The following is a 13,970-nucleotide window of genomic DNA, read 5'->3' as shown; positions in this document are numbered from 1 at the left end:
TCATAAAATTAACTAATTACCAGAGAAAGTGACTATTGAAAAACATTCCACAACAACAAACCTCTGGGGTCGAAGACCACACCGGTGCGGTCTTGTTTTTCACTTGATGACCGCAAAAAGAGCTAAAAATACTTTGTCATTTTGGATCATACAGATGAGAATAAGGTATCGCTTGAAACTGCAAAGGGTTTAGTTTTATTTGTGTATAACAACAAAATGTGCTTTTGTAAAATAAAGAAAATAAACAGGATGCGCTCTCTGCCATCTCAGTCTTCGTCACCTCTTTGGTAAATGCCCACATCACCTCCGTAAACATACTTGAACATTCATCAAGTTCGTCTTTGCTACTTTCTGGAAGAAGACGCACTGAGAGGAATAAGCCAGAATTTACCTCAGAAGAAGAACGCAACGCAACGCACAGCTTTGCAGTTCCTATGGCTGAGAGAAAGCCTACTCGGATAAAAATTGCTTCAATGAGCTCAGTTATAGTAATGTTGCATTTTATTGTCAGTAACGGTAACGGGGAAACAGTAATTTGTTTGATTACTCGTTACTGAAAAAAGTTATGCTGTTAGTAACACCATTTATTTACAACGGATGGTACGACCAGTTTGTGATATATAGCAGCAAAACCAGCTATTTTGTATAGCTAAGAATAGCTGGAAAGCCTAGCGCATAAAATTTACAAATCGCCGAGCCCGCTCTTACGAGAAAATAAGGTGGATAGAGTAAAGGAACTTACTGTTAACCAGTTTAATTTTTATAGAGTACTGTCATCCTGTCCATTACGTAATTACAACCAGAAGCAAAACTGGTTGCAAATGCCGTTTCATGTTCACTTTAAAGACCTAATGACAGTCGTTGTTTCCATGCTAACGTGTTCTTACGAAACCGTAAATTGGGGGAGGAGCATGTCGTCAATTTCACTTGATAAAAGCAAAATGAGGCAGTTCCAGCCAATTATAACTCACAACCGGAAAAGCAGTCCTCAATATAATATAATTCTTTTAAAACTGTAATAGAAGAATAATTTGTATTAATGTTCCTATAGGTTTTAAAATGCATATAAAATGCATAAAAAGATAACGCTATTGGTATAACAAAATTAATATATAAATGATTTGATATGGAAAAAAGTTAAAGCACAAATTGTCAACTTTTGTAGTACACAATCATGCAAATAGCCTCAAAGCTGGGGGGAAAAGCCCATCGACTAAAAGCCACAAAACTCTGATTTTGATTTCATGTGGTTTTAATGCTCGGAGCTCGCAGATATTCCCGCTGCCGCTGTGTGCTGTAATGAAACAGGTGTGGTTGTAGTGTAGCTCCCTAATCACATTGATTTCTCTCCACGCTGTGGTAAAGAGCTTTCTGAAGCCCTTGCAGAGGGAGCTATTCTGTCTTTTATCAGTATTCCGGTGTAATCGGCGTCTGCTGTTAAAATGACAGCGAGTCAAAGCGGGGACCCCATGGCTTCGCCAGTCGCTGCGTATTTGTGGGGTTATAAATCAAACGATGGCGCTCTCCCCCGTCCCGTGTCTCTCCCAGTACCTCCTCTCTATCGTTCATATCCATCAGTACGTTTCATTTACAAAGACAAAAAGATGCTCTGGTAAATGCATGCCAAGAAGAGACGATTCGCTTATTTATTACAGAAAGACTAAAATGAAATATTGTACAAAAAGTAGACAAGGACAGAGCATCTTATTTTGCACTACAGTACTTCTTCGAGCTTGTTACAGCCAAGAAAACTAAAACACACATGCAGAGTTATTGAATAAATAGAAATGGCAATCATCTTCACAAGAAACTGCTGGAAAACAGCATCTAAAGTCTATACAGAAAATCTGTTTTTGTTAGTACGCATGGGTTTTGTAAATGCTCTGAATCTGCTCAGTCTGGTTTAGGATGCATTTTAAACCCTAACCATCTTCTAAAACTCCGATAGTGTCAGAAAAGATCTGATAAAGCCGCGTTATCTTCAGCTGAAGGATGCAACACATCTCACCAAACCCCTGCGCACACAGATCAGCATGCAGGTGGCTTTCCAAATGAATCACTTTCTCATCAATGGAGAGGATATTGATTTTAAAAAAAATTGCACGAGCTTGGCTTCTTTAGCAGTTTCATACAGAAATGATTGAATTCGGAGACTGCATTCCTACCTCTGTTGCGGGCTGTTCCGTTGGCCACGTATTGCTGCGGAAAGGCAGTTTATTATCCGTTGCCAGCGCTGAGGATTCAGACCGACGGAGATACGGACTGAGCTGGCGCGAAAGAGAGATAGAGCGAGGAAGAAAGAGAGAGAGAGAGCGAGTGGGGAAACACAACTGGATCAGTGTAGCCCGATTCCTCAACGAATGACTCCTCTGAACTGGTTCTTTTTAGTCAGTCAAACGCAACACACGTATCAACGTACGACTTTCCGGTTCTTTTTTGCGTGTGGAACAAAAACATACAACGCGGCCGGTTTACTCCGATTTCTAAACTAATGAATTGTATTTATTTATTTATTTTTAGTTAGTTAGTTAGTTGGTAGGTGTGATTCAAATAGGTAACAGTGCACGAGTTCTTTTGATTAATCGCTTAAAACAGGCCGTTTAATTCGCGGGTTTTTCACAATTTAAATTGTTAACCCTGGGTCATTCTAAACTCTCGGTAAACGGAATACTAGGTTTTCTTTTAACACTGCTCATAATTTACGCATGGTTAACAATTAACCCTAGCTATGCATAACATGACTTTTCACAATCTAGACTACATTCCAAAACCGCGGGAGAACACTCTGCGTCACTGATTGGACGAACGGAGCACGTGATTTGTATGTAAAGGCTAGCGTTGCTCATTGTGGTATAAGTTTTTACTGAATGGACTTGTCGGACTAAAAAGGTAAGAATAAAAATCACTTCCTTACCCCAATTCACGTGTTTTCTGTGACCATTTGACATTTTCTCTTCAAACGCAGAAAGTTTACGGTTTATACAACATATGGCTTTTCCGTGACTGAAAATGATGTTTCTAGCATCTAAGGGTGTACTCACACTAGGCATGGCTGCCGTGAACCGTGCACGGGTACGATTGTCCCCCCCTCCCCACTCCCCCCCTGGTCTGCACTCACATAGGGTTTCAGCATTTGTGCTGGAGCACGCTTACGTCATTATGGTACGACGGTTTCAGGATAAACAGGAAGAGCGGCGCTCTCGCTGAACGCATCAAACGTTACTCGTTACTTTGTGGATGGTAATTTTGAGTCGTTTGGTCCGCGGTGGTCCACAGCCCTCTCACAGCCTGTTGCTAAACAGGTCTATCGCTTTTGTGGCACGAAAATTTTCACGCATTCGTGCTGCTCGTATGAGGAGGTTTGCAAGGTACCAGCTGAAGTGCAGCAAGGACTTTGCAGCTTTGATTACTGACTACAGTTCCCATACATCGGAAAAAACGTGACGTCACGCGTCCCGTTCCGTGCTCCAGCACGGTTAGCGCTCACACTACATGCGAACCGCGCCCGAGTCCAACTGAACCGTGCTCTGGCACACCTCTTCCAAGTTCGGAGCACTCACACTAGTCAAACGAACCACGCTTTGGTGGTCAAACGCACTCGGGCACGGTTCAAACTGCCTAGTGTGAGTACACCCTAACACAGCATCTTTTCACACTGTACACATTTAGCAAAAGCAAAGCTAGCCCTGTTCTGGAGCGGAAATTTATATTCTCAGGTAAAAAGTGGTGCTAAAGTTGTGTTAAAAAATAAAAAAAAATAAATAAATGGACGCATCTCCACTTCCTTCCTTCCTTGCACTTAAGGTAAACAACGCCACTAAACCGAACGAAACCCGCATATATTGCTGATTATTGCTGCTGAAAATCAGATATTGTCATGTTTTTGGGCTGTACTAATCAGTTGGGCCAGGAAAAACATTTGGAGTAGCCTACTATAGGCTGCCAAAAGTTACAACAAATCACGGAGAAGAGTGCAAAAAACCATCTGAGGAATAAAAGGTGTTTGTGGTTGACCAAACTGAACCAGGTTTTCCAGGGAAAGAATCTCAACAACATTCATGTTTGTTCTTATCATTTCCAGTCAGGTAGGTGAAATAGTAGGCTAATATCTTAATTAATTCTGCTTGTACGTATCCTTGCCCCCAATAAATTTAGTTTGTCAAAACATTGTGCCTTTCCTGCTTGCTAAGTCCTTCTCGATATGATTTAGCAGCTTCCACATGGTTTTTCCATGGTTTAAACAGCATAAATTAACAGAACATTGTATTCAGTAGTACACACTGACCCTGTAGTCCATGCTGTTGTTTACATCTGAGTATCGCCAATGTATGACTGCGCATCCAAGTAACTGACCAAAACGTGCAAACCCTCTATAGAAAAGTAAAGTCAAAGTTCACCCTTATGACTGCAGTCATCCTGTGCCAATGACGTCATTTGTTAAAAAAAAAAAGTGTTCTACTGTACATAGTAATAATGCATGTAGTAAGAATGTAATCCAGTAACTACATTAACAATACAGTAAGTAACATTTTTTCATGTTGTCAGTCATTGTCATGTGACCTAACACCATCACTGCAATTCATAATTACTCTCCCATGGCCTCATGAGATAGTAATGTGTCCACTGGATGTGCAGAATCTCACTGGAAATAGCAGGCTATCTGGGGACCTTTAACCTGCTGTTTTACATTGTGAATTAAGATACACTTCTGTCTTCATATGCTGTTGGAAGGTATCCGATTTCAGTGCAGTCAGGAACTCGTCACTCTTCAGAGCCTGTTCTTTTCAGTGAATCCAAACCATACAGTACAACCAGTACAGTCTGATTACCCAAATAAGCCAGTTCCTTTGGTTACTGAATTGATCTGACTCGCTTTTTGAACCTCAGTTAATACTGTGGCCATGCGACTCTAAATAAACCAAGAGCTGTTGTGTTGCAAGGCTAATGAGACTTACATTAGTGTAACTATAGTTACTTACTGATTGTTCACATGACAACCTGTAGGTTTAGCTAAATATACATGATGACTTACAAGTGATATTTACTTACTGGAAAAAGTTAATTAATAAAACGTTCATTCTTCTAACCATTTTATTTAATTTATAGCTAGTTCAAACCAGTAGATTGCATTTATTCTACTTCTGTGCCTCAAAAGTCATTTAAACCATTACATTTCCATTTCTGATTTATTAATCTCATATGTGGCAATTGACCGCTCATAATTGATCCTTTCTTAATATTTATACTTCAAAAGTACTAAACAAATCGTTAATGGAACAGTTAAGGAATCAAAATCAAACCCAGATTCGTTACGATGATGGTCTCTAGTAATTCACATACACAACTCGTTCAGCAGCCGACTTAATGCTGTGGGAGTGAGAACGGGTTGATATAAATACAGAATAAAAGCACAGATCATCTCACAATCCATCTCAGATAATGATATACATTTACAATGCACGTTATTATAGGATTTAATGCAATGGCTTATTTCTTGACCGTGACATCTAAAGTGGCGATGCACGACACGCGCGTCCCCTAATACGCATAAATGCATTTTTCATATAGCTTCAGGTTTTTGCTCGTTGTCTTTTCCATCGGCCACCAAGCACATCTGTTTTCACACGCTGAGCACGTAGCGCGCCTCTGTCAGCGCGTCTCTCCTCGCGCGAGCGAGCGCGCGCCCACACGAGCAGGCAGGAGCCTTTGACGTCATAGAGAGGCACTCCGCCAGAGCGCGAGCAGCCACAGCTGCCCGCGTGTGTTAAATCAATCTTTCACGTGAATGACTGTGCAGCTCCCCCTCTGGCATCCTGAAACGTCCTCAGAGAGATTTCAGGCACTGAATTTAGGTGAATGGAGGGTGCGAGAGGCTCATTCACAAAAAAAATCTTGTCTTTTCTGTGTTTTAACCAGTTAAGACCAGTTAGAACTTGTTCAGTCGCTCTAAGAAGTGAACTATGCAGGATAACTGGCCACTTAAGTGAGATTACAAATAATAGGGAGGGGATATTCAGTCCAAAAGGCACTGTAAACATCATTGGGAGTTTATTATACATCTTGCTGCTTCACTGCAGTAAGTCAATTACTGAACAGGTGGTGTTTTGTAAATGACAGTACCTACTATAGGAACTGATTTCGAACCGACTTCCAAGACACCATAAATTTCACATCTAACAGGAAGTAACATTTAGTGGCTTGCTAATAAGAGAGGGGATTACCTAAATAGCTCTGCTCCCGTTTCTGCTTGTCCTTTTACTCTGGATGTGAAAGTAGAAAAATAGTACAGGGTGAGGACCTACCTTCAAACACATACGCTCAGAGATAGCAGAGGAGCTTTGACATATCTAGCTTGATGGATTTACACATTTTCTAACGGATCAATGCTACTGATGCAGGGACTCACAGGATGGCTTCTATAAAGATAGAAGCTACCTCAAGATCAGCAACATAAGCTTTTAGAAGAATGATGTGCAGCTACTAGAACTTTGCTTTCAGTTGTGTCACTGCAGCTTGAGTTAGATTTGAGATTCTTCCAGAGATGAAGTTTGAAGGGATAGTTCACCAAAAAATGAAAATTCTGTCAATTACTCAACCTCATGTCATTCTAAATCTGTACTGAACACAGAAGATATTCTGAAGTACTCTGGAGTCCAAACAACATTGGATACCATTGACACTCTTTATAAAAAAATCATAAAAGGTTTGGAATAAAATGATGGTGAAACATAATCCCAGAATTGTTGGTTTTGAGTGAACTAAGCCTAAAGTTGTCTTTAAAGTCTAGCGAAAGAAACAATGATGTTCGACAGTGTTTGACAGAAGAACCTCTTGTTCAGTCAAAATATCATTTCAGCACCCTGGACAGTTCCACAGCAGTAATGTTTTTATTGAAAAAAATATTTAGAGACACAGGGGCTCCATAGCTCCAAGGACATCAAGAAGAACACCAAATACCATTCTGAAAACCTTGGTTTTAATGGCAGATCTAACACTCCCACCCATACCAACTCCAATCTTGTCCTTAAAGGATTCCAGAATAAAAAATTCCTGGTAATTTACTCAAAGACAAAAGAAAGACAAAGAACATTTTGGATGACAAAGGGGTGTGTAAATTATCAGGAATTTTTTATTCTGGAAGAGAACTAATCCTTTAAAAGACACGCACTAGCAATTAAAGAAATTACTTCAACAGAACTGTCCAAATTACTTCCAGTTTCAACCCTAACCTAAACTACAAAATATGCTTCTAATTCTCAACCCAACCAAACTTAAGATCTAGAAACTCATTTCACTTAAGTTTGCCTCTATCTGCAGCCATCTTAACCAGTCTGACAGACTCCATTCATGCAAAACATCTTAAGCTGTTACATCTGACTGCTTTTTTTTTTCTCCCGTTATGGAGATCCTGAAGAGCCCCGTCAGCTTCAGTATTTCTTTTTGTTTTACCATGTTATCCCTAAACCGATCTCCTCAATTGTTGCCTCTACCTTGCTAAGGCAAAGCACAGACAAATGATCCCCTCTTAAGACAAATAGCTCTTCTTTTAAGACCAATAGTGCGGAGAAAAGAGTGTCCCATCCGTATACCTCATAGCATCGACCCCACTTTAAAGTCAATTGGGGTTGATCCGGGTTGGGCGAGCCGCACCTTGCCCCTTCGCTCAACCGCCATTTATCCAAATGGCACCACAAGCAACTGTTGGTGGTAAAACCCCACTGCTTTACAGGAGGAATGTAGTTAAACGCTTAACTCTAATAAAGATCATGTAACCTATCAGTTCTTAAGAGCTGTACATAACTGGATTGTCAAATTTGGCGGGTCCTTCCGAGGGGTCCTCCACCTGCCAAGCAACTGCCATTCACTTGCTTGGAAAAACTGTTGGCTCACCTAAACCATCTTTTTTGTCTAGGAGCTAGTGATTTCTTCATTCCTTCTGAAAGCAATTAAGATACTTGGAGGGAGTATTTTAGGGAATACTGTGTTGTACAAGATACACAATGCTATTTAAGAAATTAAAAACACGTCTAGTTTATCCTCACAAAAGCCCGAATAGGATCCTCAGGTGTTATTAGAACTGGCAAGATAGATATTTAACCATAGTGTTGAATTCTCTGTAATAAACCACTTTGTGCACATTGAATCATCAAATTCATGCGTTTGTCTTTAGTCTACCTTTGTCTTACGTGAATCATACACCATGGCAACAAGGGTCTAAATTTAGAATATTGGACATTTCTGTTTCCTTGTAATTGTTTTTTGTTAATAAACCCCTGGCCTTCGTTTTGAATCTCCCCAGGGCTTGGTGTATTGGCTGCAGTTGTGCTATTACTGCACAACGTAATGGCCCAGGATCTATTTTTATCCCTCCGTCAAGGATCCGTTCAAACTTGATTATCTAAAGACGCATGGTCAGTCATTGATACAATTTACCTACAGCCTAAAACTGAGCCTCTCTCACATAGGGCAACAGGCTCTCTCATGTGGCAATGAGAGGATTTGGTGACCTTTACAGACATGGTCATGTTGCCCAGCATGAGTGATAAATGAAGTGTCAGCATGAAGGAAAAGATAGAGTCATTTAAGGGAATGGGTGTTCTTCTTGTCAAGGGATGAATGGAGGCTGGGGTGGAACAGGTTGGACAACTCTTTCAGATCGCTTCAGAAAACGAAGGCCTTTACAGTCCCAGAGACCACAATGATTTTAAAATATACATTGGATACTATTCAGGTTATTTATAAAACCTACATAAAGCTTGCATGCACTAAATACACTGCAAAAACCCAAATAACCAAAGCAATACAACATTTGCAGAAATGTTTTTCCATTTTAAATGTCCCAATTTGCATAAAGAGCGAGCGAGACATGCAGTGTGCATTGCACCCTTTGCTTTGTTTCTCTCTCCCATTCTCTCCAACACACACCCTCACGCTTGCACGGAAATGCTTGCAGTCACAAAAATCTACCCACATAACGGAGGTCTGAAGTCAAGCTCTGTTCTGAGCCTGATCGGTTTACCATTTAACTCTTCGTTTGCATAAAAAGACCAAAAGACTGCTATAAACTGGTGAGAATAAGGGCAGGTGGAGATAAGACAGGTCTAATATTATTTCAGCTTTGTTTAAAAGACTGATAGGACTTAAGAGAAAATAACAGCCTTGGAGAATTCTACATGACTGGATAAAGCTCTCCAGATTGAGGAGGATATCACTTATAGATGCCCATTAAATATTGACAGCTAGCAAACAGATGCACCAAGATGGACATGTATGTTTGTGAAGACACTTATGCTGCAGCAATTTGCATATCTGCAGACAAGACCTTCCATTTTCAGAGAGATGGGGAGATGCTTGTGTCCCCTTAGATTTCTGAGTCAAGTGGATCCAATCAAATCTTATCTTGGATACATCAAGTCGGAGTTTGAAACCCAGTGTTCTTGCATGCTAAATGAATACAATATTACTGCACAAACAGGGCTAATGAGATTTTTTTTCAGCCATATCTCATCTAAATCACCAAGGCCCCTTTTCCATGAACAGGAACCGAGTGCTAGTTCAAAGCTTGTGCTATTTCTGGTTCGGAGTTGGTTGGACTGGCGAGCCTTCTTAGAACAGGCTTGCTTTTCCACAAGCTAGAGAGCCACCACAGAGCCAGGTCTTACGTCACTGAAAACACCAAACCAAACCAAACACCAAGCACCAAACACACACAACAGACTTGCCCGAGATGCATCAGTGCCATGCAGGCCGACTGGCGCATGACACCAAAGCACCACAAGAGCGACTGGACAGCAGGGGACCCTTTAAGCCAGGGGTGTTTAAACTCGGTCCTGGAGGGCCAGTGTCTTGCAGATTTTAGCTCCAACCCCAATTAGACACACCTGAACCAGCTAATCAAGCTCTTACTAGGCATACTAGAAACTTCCCGGCAGGTGTGTTGAGGCAAGTTGGATCTAAACTCTGTAGGACCTCAAGGACCAAATTTGGCCACCCCTGCTTTAAGCTTTTAAATTGCCATTGTGGTACTTTGACGCCACACACCAACCGGTCCGCAGAGTGCCGACACATCCCGAGCAAGCCTAATATCAACAATAGCCTAATATCAACATCGGCATCCAAACATGGCGGATCCAACGTATTCGTGGTTAGATGCTTTTTCTAAAAAAGTCCAGTCAGAAGTTTCTGTTTGTCTTGTTGGTCATGGTAATCCCGCCCCCAGCCCTTGACGCAAGCGTCTCTTACTTCAAGACCAGCAATGTTTTGGTGCTACTTACGAACCACTTTTCTGGGTTCCGAGCTGGTGCTTTGGGGGTCGAAAGACAAAGAATCGATTTGACACTAGGCTCTGCCTCCGAACCAGCACTTGAACTGTCTCGGTGGGAAAGGGGTACAAGTGAGCCGGGATGGTCACTTGCAAAGATAAGCAAATTCAGCGACTAGTAATTCTTCTTCAGAAGTCTACATTGAGGGTCTTGTGAACTTATAAAAAATGACTTTACAATCCTGGTGGACTCAACAAGACTTATGCACCTTAATTCCCAGAAGTAGCGTTGAAGTCTAAAGTTGAGAATGTTGATAAAGTCATGATGCAAAAATACTACAATAACACTGTTCCCAGATGCATCGACACACCATATTCATCAGTATCAGGGGATAAATGCATACCTGAAAAACAACCACTCTGATGTATTTGGACATTAGTTGGACGTTCTGTTCAAATGTTACAACATATATGGTTCCTTAATACAACATAAACCTGCAGAGGAGAACTATTGTCCTTCAGGGAAAAAGTTTTACCTCCAAAATACACTGTTAAAGTCTGTGAACTCACAGTTCTTATTAAAGTTACAGTCCCTCCAGTGTTGTAAGTCTCTCACACACACACTGACAATGTCGCCACCAGTAATCAAAGACTCTGAGAGCTCCATTCGAAGGATTATGGTCTTGTAATTTTCACATTCGCTCAGTGCCACAGGACAAGCCACTAAACAAGGTATATCGTCTATTGAGCTGTGAGCAGGTAAAGGGGCTTGTGCTCTGAAAATTGCTATTTGCCTCCATCCTCCGAGACCAAATGGGGATTAATTGAGTCTAATTAAAGCTCATCTCCACTGCAAGCACTAATGTGGTCAATATCTATCCAGCAAGAGACTGTCCTCAATTATCCCAGCCTCACAATTATTATCGTCAATACAGCAGTGTAATTTTTATGCCAGTATTTCAGTTATCTTTTAAAGACTCGGTTTCCTGTGAGAAAACGAGAAAGAGAATTTTATTCCACCATTGGATGTCCCTCACCGCCATTTCCCTTTTCTCATTTGTCAGTTTTCCCCTTTCCTTCGCTCCCTCCAACTTTCAGACAAGGCCTTGTCGGCAGGTGATGGATTGCAAGAGTCTCTCGGTTATCTCAGGAGTCGCAGGTAATCTGGAATATGCCAGATGAGACCCAGGTTTGCCAAATGAGCCACTGCAAACACACATATGCGCAGAGACACAAATACATTTACTATTGATTCAACAAACCAAATGCCCCATCACTCAACTGTTTAAATAAGGCCCTATCCAAGATACCGCTCTCAACACCGGTCTCCCTCCACATCCACACTTAGGTGATGCAATACTGCTTGGACGGTTTGGAAACATTCCACCGAAAGTTTTGCACTAAGGGAGCACAGCATGAGCACTTGTGAGCACCAATCCGAATCTGAAAATGACAAATGGGTTACCCTACAAACTTGAGGACTTTTGCAAACGAAGGCTACAGCATTGCATCAAGTGTGCCGTCTGGGAGAACGTAGTGGCCTCTAGTCTAAAAAAACCAATGGCAAGGCACTTGAATTTATATTAGGCGGTAATGAATGTCTTCATCCGGACAAAGACACTTCATGGAAATTGCAAATTCATGTAGGACCTTCAATTTAGTGTAGAGGAACTTTACAATTTTCATTCTTCTTTGTTAAACATTACAGCGATAGCTAACCCACAAATTAAAATTCTGTCATTAATTACTCACTCTCAAGACATTCCAAACCCGTAAGACCTTCATTCATCTTCGGAACACAAATTAAGATATGTTTAATGAAATCCGAGAGCTTTCTGACCCTGCATAGACATCAACGGTACTACCACATTCAAGGTCCAGATACATAATAAGGTCATTGTTAAAATAGTCCACGTCACATTAGTGGTTCAACCGTAATATTATGAAGATATGAGAATATTTTATGTGTGCAAAGAACACAAAAAGAATAACTTTATGCAATGATTTCTTCCTTTCTGGGTCAGTCTCCTGGTACTCTCATGAATGGCAGCGGAGACTGACCTGGAAGAGAAGAACAAAAAGTATTTTTGTAGCTTCATAATGGTTGAACCACTGTTGTCCAATGGACTATTTTAACAATGTCCTTACTACCTTTCTGGGCCTTGAATGTGGCAGTTCCATTGCTAACTAAACAGGGTCAGAAATCTCTCAAATTTCATCAAAAATATCTTAATTTGTATTCTGAAGTTGAACGAAGGTCTTACGGGTTTAGAACGACATGAGGGTGGGTAATTAATGACAGAATTCTCATTTCAACTTACAGTATGCTTCTACCACAGGGACAACTTCCCAACCTGGGACGCCTTGCTCAAGGCCACAATGGCTGTAATCATGACTCACCACTTTGGGGTTTAAGACCATGACTTTTGTGTAACCAGTCTGGAATTCTCTCTTCTTGACAACCTTTGAGAATAATTAATAAACCAAGTTCTTAAAAATGGGTCTTAACGTTGCCACACCTCAAGTCCTATGGCTAATCCTCAACATTTGGGCTGAAGACAGTCCCGCTGAGGGAAAATTGCTACAGGTTTAGCTAGCGCAACCAATAGAAGCGGTCCAGGTCAGCACGTTCACTGTCTCCTGTCAACTGGACCGTGACATTGACTAAAGAAATCGGCCAGATTGAAACCAGTAGGCGAAAAACCCCCTATTGCTTAAAGCGACACTAACTTGGTCTCTGCCACACACCTTGAAAAAAAAAAAAAAAAAAAAAAAAAAAAACTTGAGTCATCATTTGCAGAAGTTCCCGGCAAAAAAAAAAACTGAGTGGGAGGTTCTGGAAGTCAAAGCAAATAATTCTTTAAAGTCAATGGCATTTTTTACCTTCCAAACCGGCTAAGGTGGTATGGTTCAGTGATTTGAGGTGGAGAGACAGAGAATGAGAAAAGGAGCCCTGAGTTTTAATGGCTCATTGTAGATTTTTGTGGCAGATGAAATATGTTTTAATTTGCCAAGCGCTAGAGGGGCTGTCGATAACTCACATGCGGGAGAAAGCACCAAAAGGCGGGAATGCTTTCTCTCTCTCTCTCCCTCTCGCTTGCTTTCGTTCTTCACTAACGTTGGTGCTCCTGCATGTTCCCATGGTAACGGAGCACAGCAGCGATGCAAGGCGAGTCGCATGCCAAAACTGAATGAGATAGACACCAAATACAAATTCTCTCACTGTCTCTATCAGTCTTTCTATCTATCCAACCTGTCCATTTATGTCTCGCGTGAACACCTTGGTCGTAAATTGAGTGTGACAGATAAACAGTCCAAATAACTTAAATTATGCATGCAAAAACAAATGTAAATGTATTCAGGATTTCAAAATTCTGAAAACCAGAACAGTTTTGCATGCTATAAAACACAGTATCAGAATCTGTTCTACCAAGTTGCTCCATATATTTCCATGATCCAAATGAGATTGTGCACTTCACCTAGTAAAGGCGAAGGCTTGAATCAGACGAGGCTGATGCAGGTACTATTAGGAAGTTTTAAAGTATATTGAAACATTCACGATCTCTCCGGCCGAACGAACAGATTCTGCGAAAAGCCACAGTCGGAAAATGAGATGTCAAGTGTGATTAATCTTCACACCATGAGAGGAAGAGAAATGAGGTGATTCTGGGGTGAAGAACAAGAAAGATCTGGAATAGCAATGAACGAG

At 41.1% G+C, this 13,970-nt stretch overlaps 1 protein-coding gene across 2 annotated transcripts in view; it reads right to left on the bottom strand.

Moving 5' to 3' along the window:
* Positions 1 to 13,970, bottom strand: part of elfn2a (extracellular leucine-rich repeat and fibronectin type III domain containing 2a) — a 175,585-nt gene that overhangs the window by 148,269 nt on the left and 13,346 nt on the right. Inside the window, exon 1 of one of the 2 annotated variants that reach the window (XM_051094949.1) lies at positions 2,166 to 2,282. The exons of the other annotated variant lie outside the window; for it this stretch is intronic. The gene's annotated coding sequence lies outside the window, so the exon portion shown is untranslated. Of the gene's footprint in view, positions 1 to 2,165; positions 2,283 to 13,970 lie in introns of those variants that run through there. 2 annotated transcript variants of the gene reach the window in all.

The sequence above is a fragment of the Labeo rohita genome, chromosome 22 (assembly GCF_022985175.1).
Source record: "Labeo rohita strain BAU-BD-2019 chromosome 22, IGBB_LRoh.1.0, whole genome shotgun sequence".
NCBI classification, from domain to species: domain Eukaryota; kingdom Metazoa; phylum Chordata; class Actinopteri; order Cypriniformes; family Cyprinidae; genus Labeo; species Labeo rohita.
This window is presented reverse-complemented; position numbering and strand designations above follow the sequence as displayed.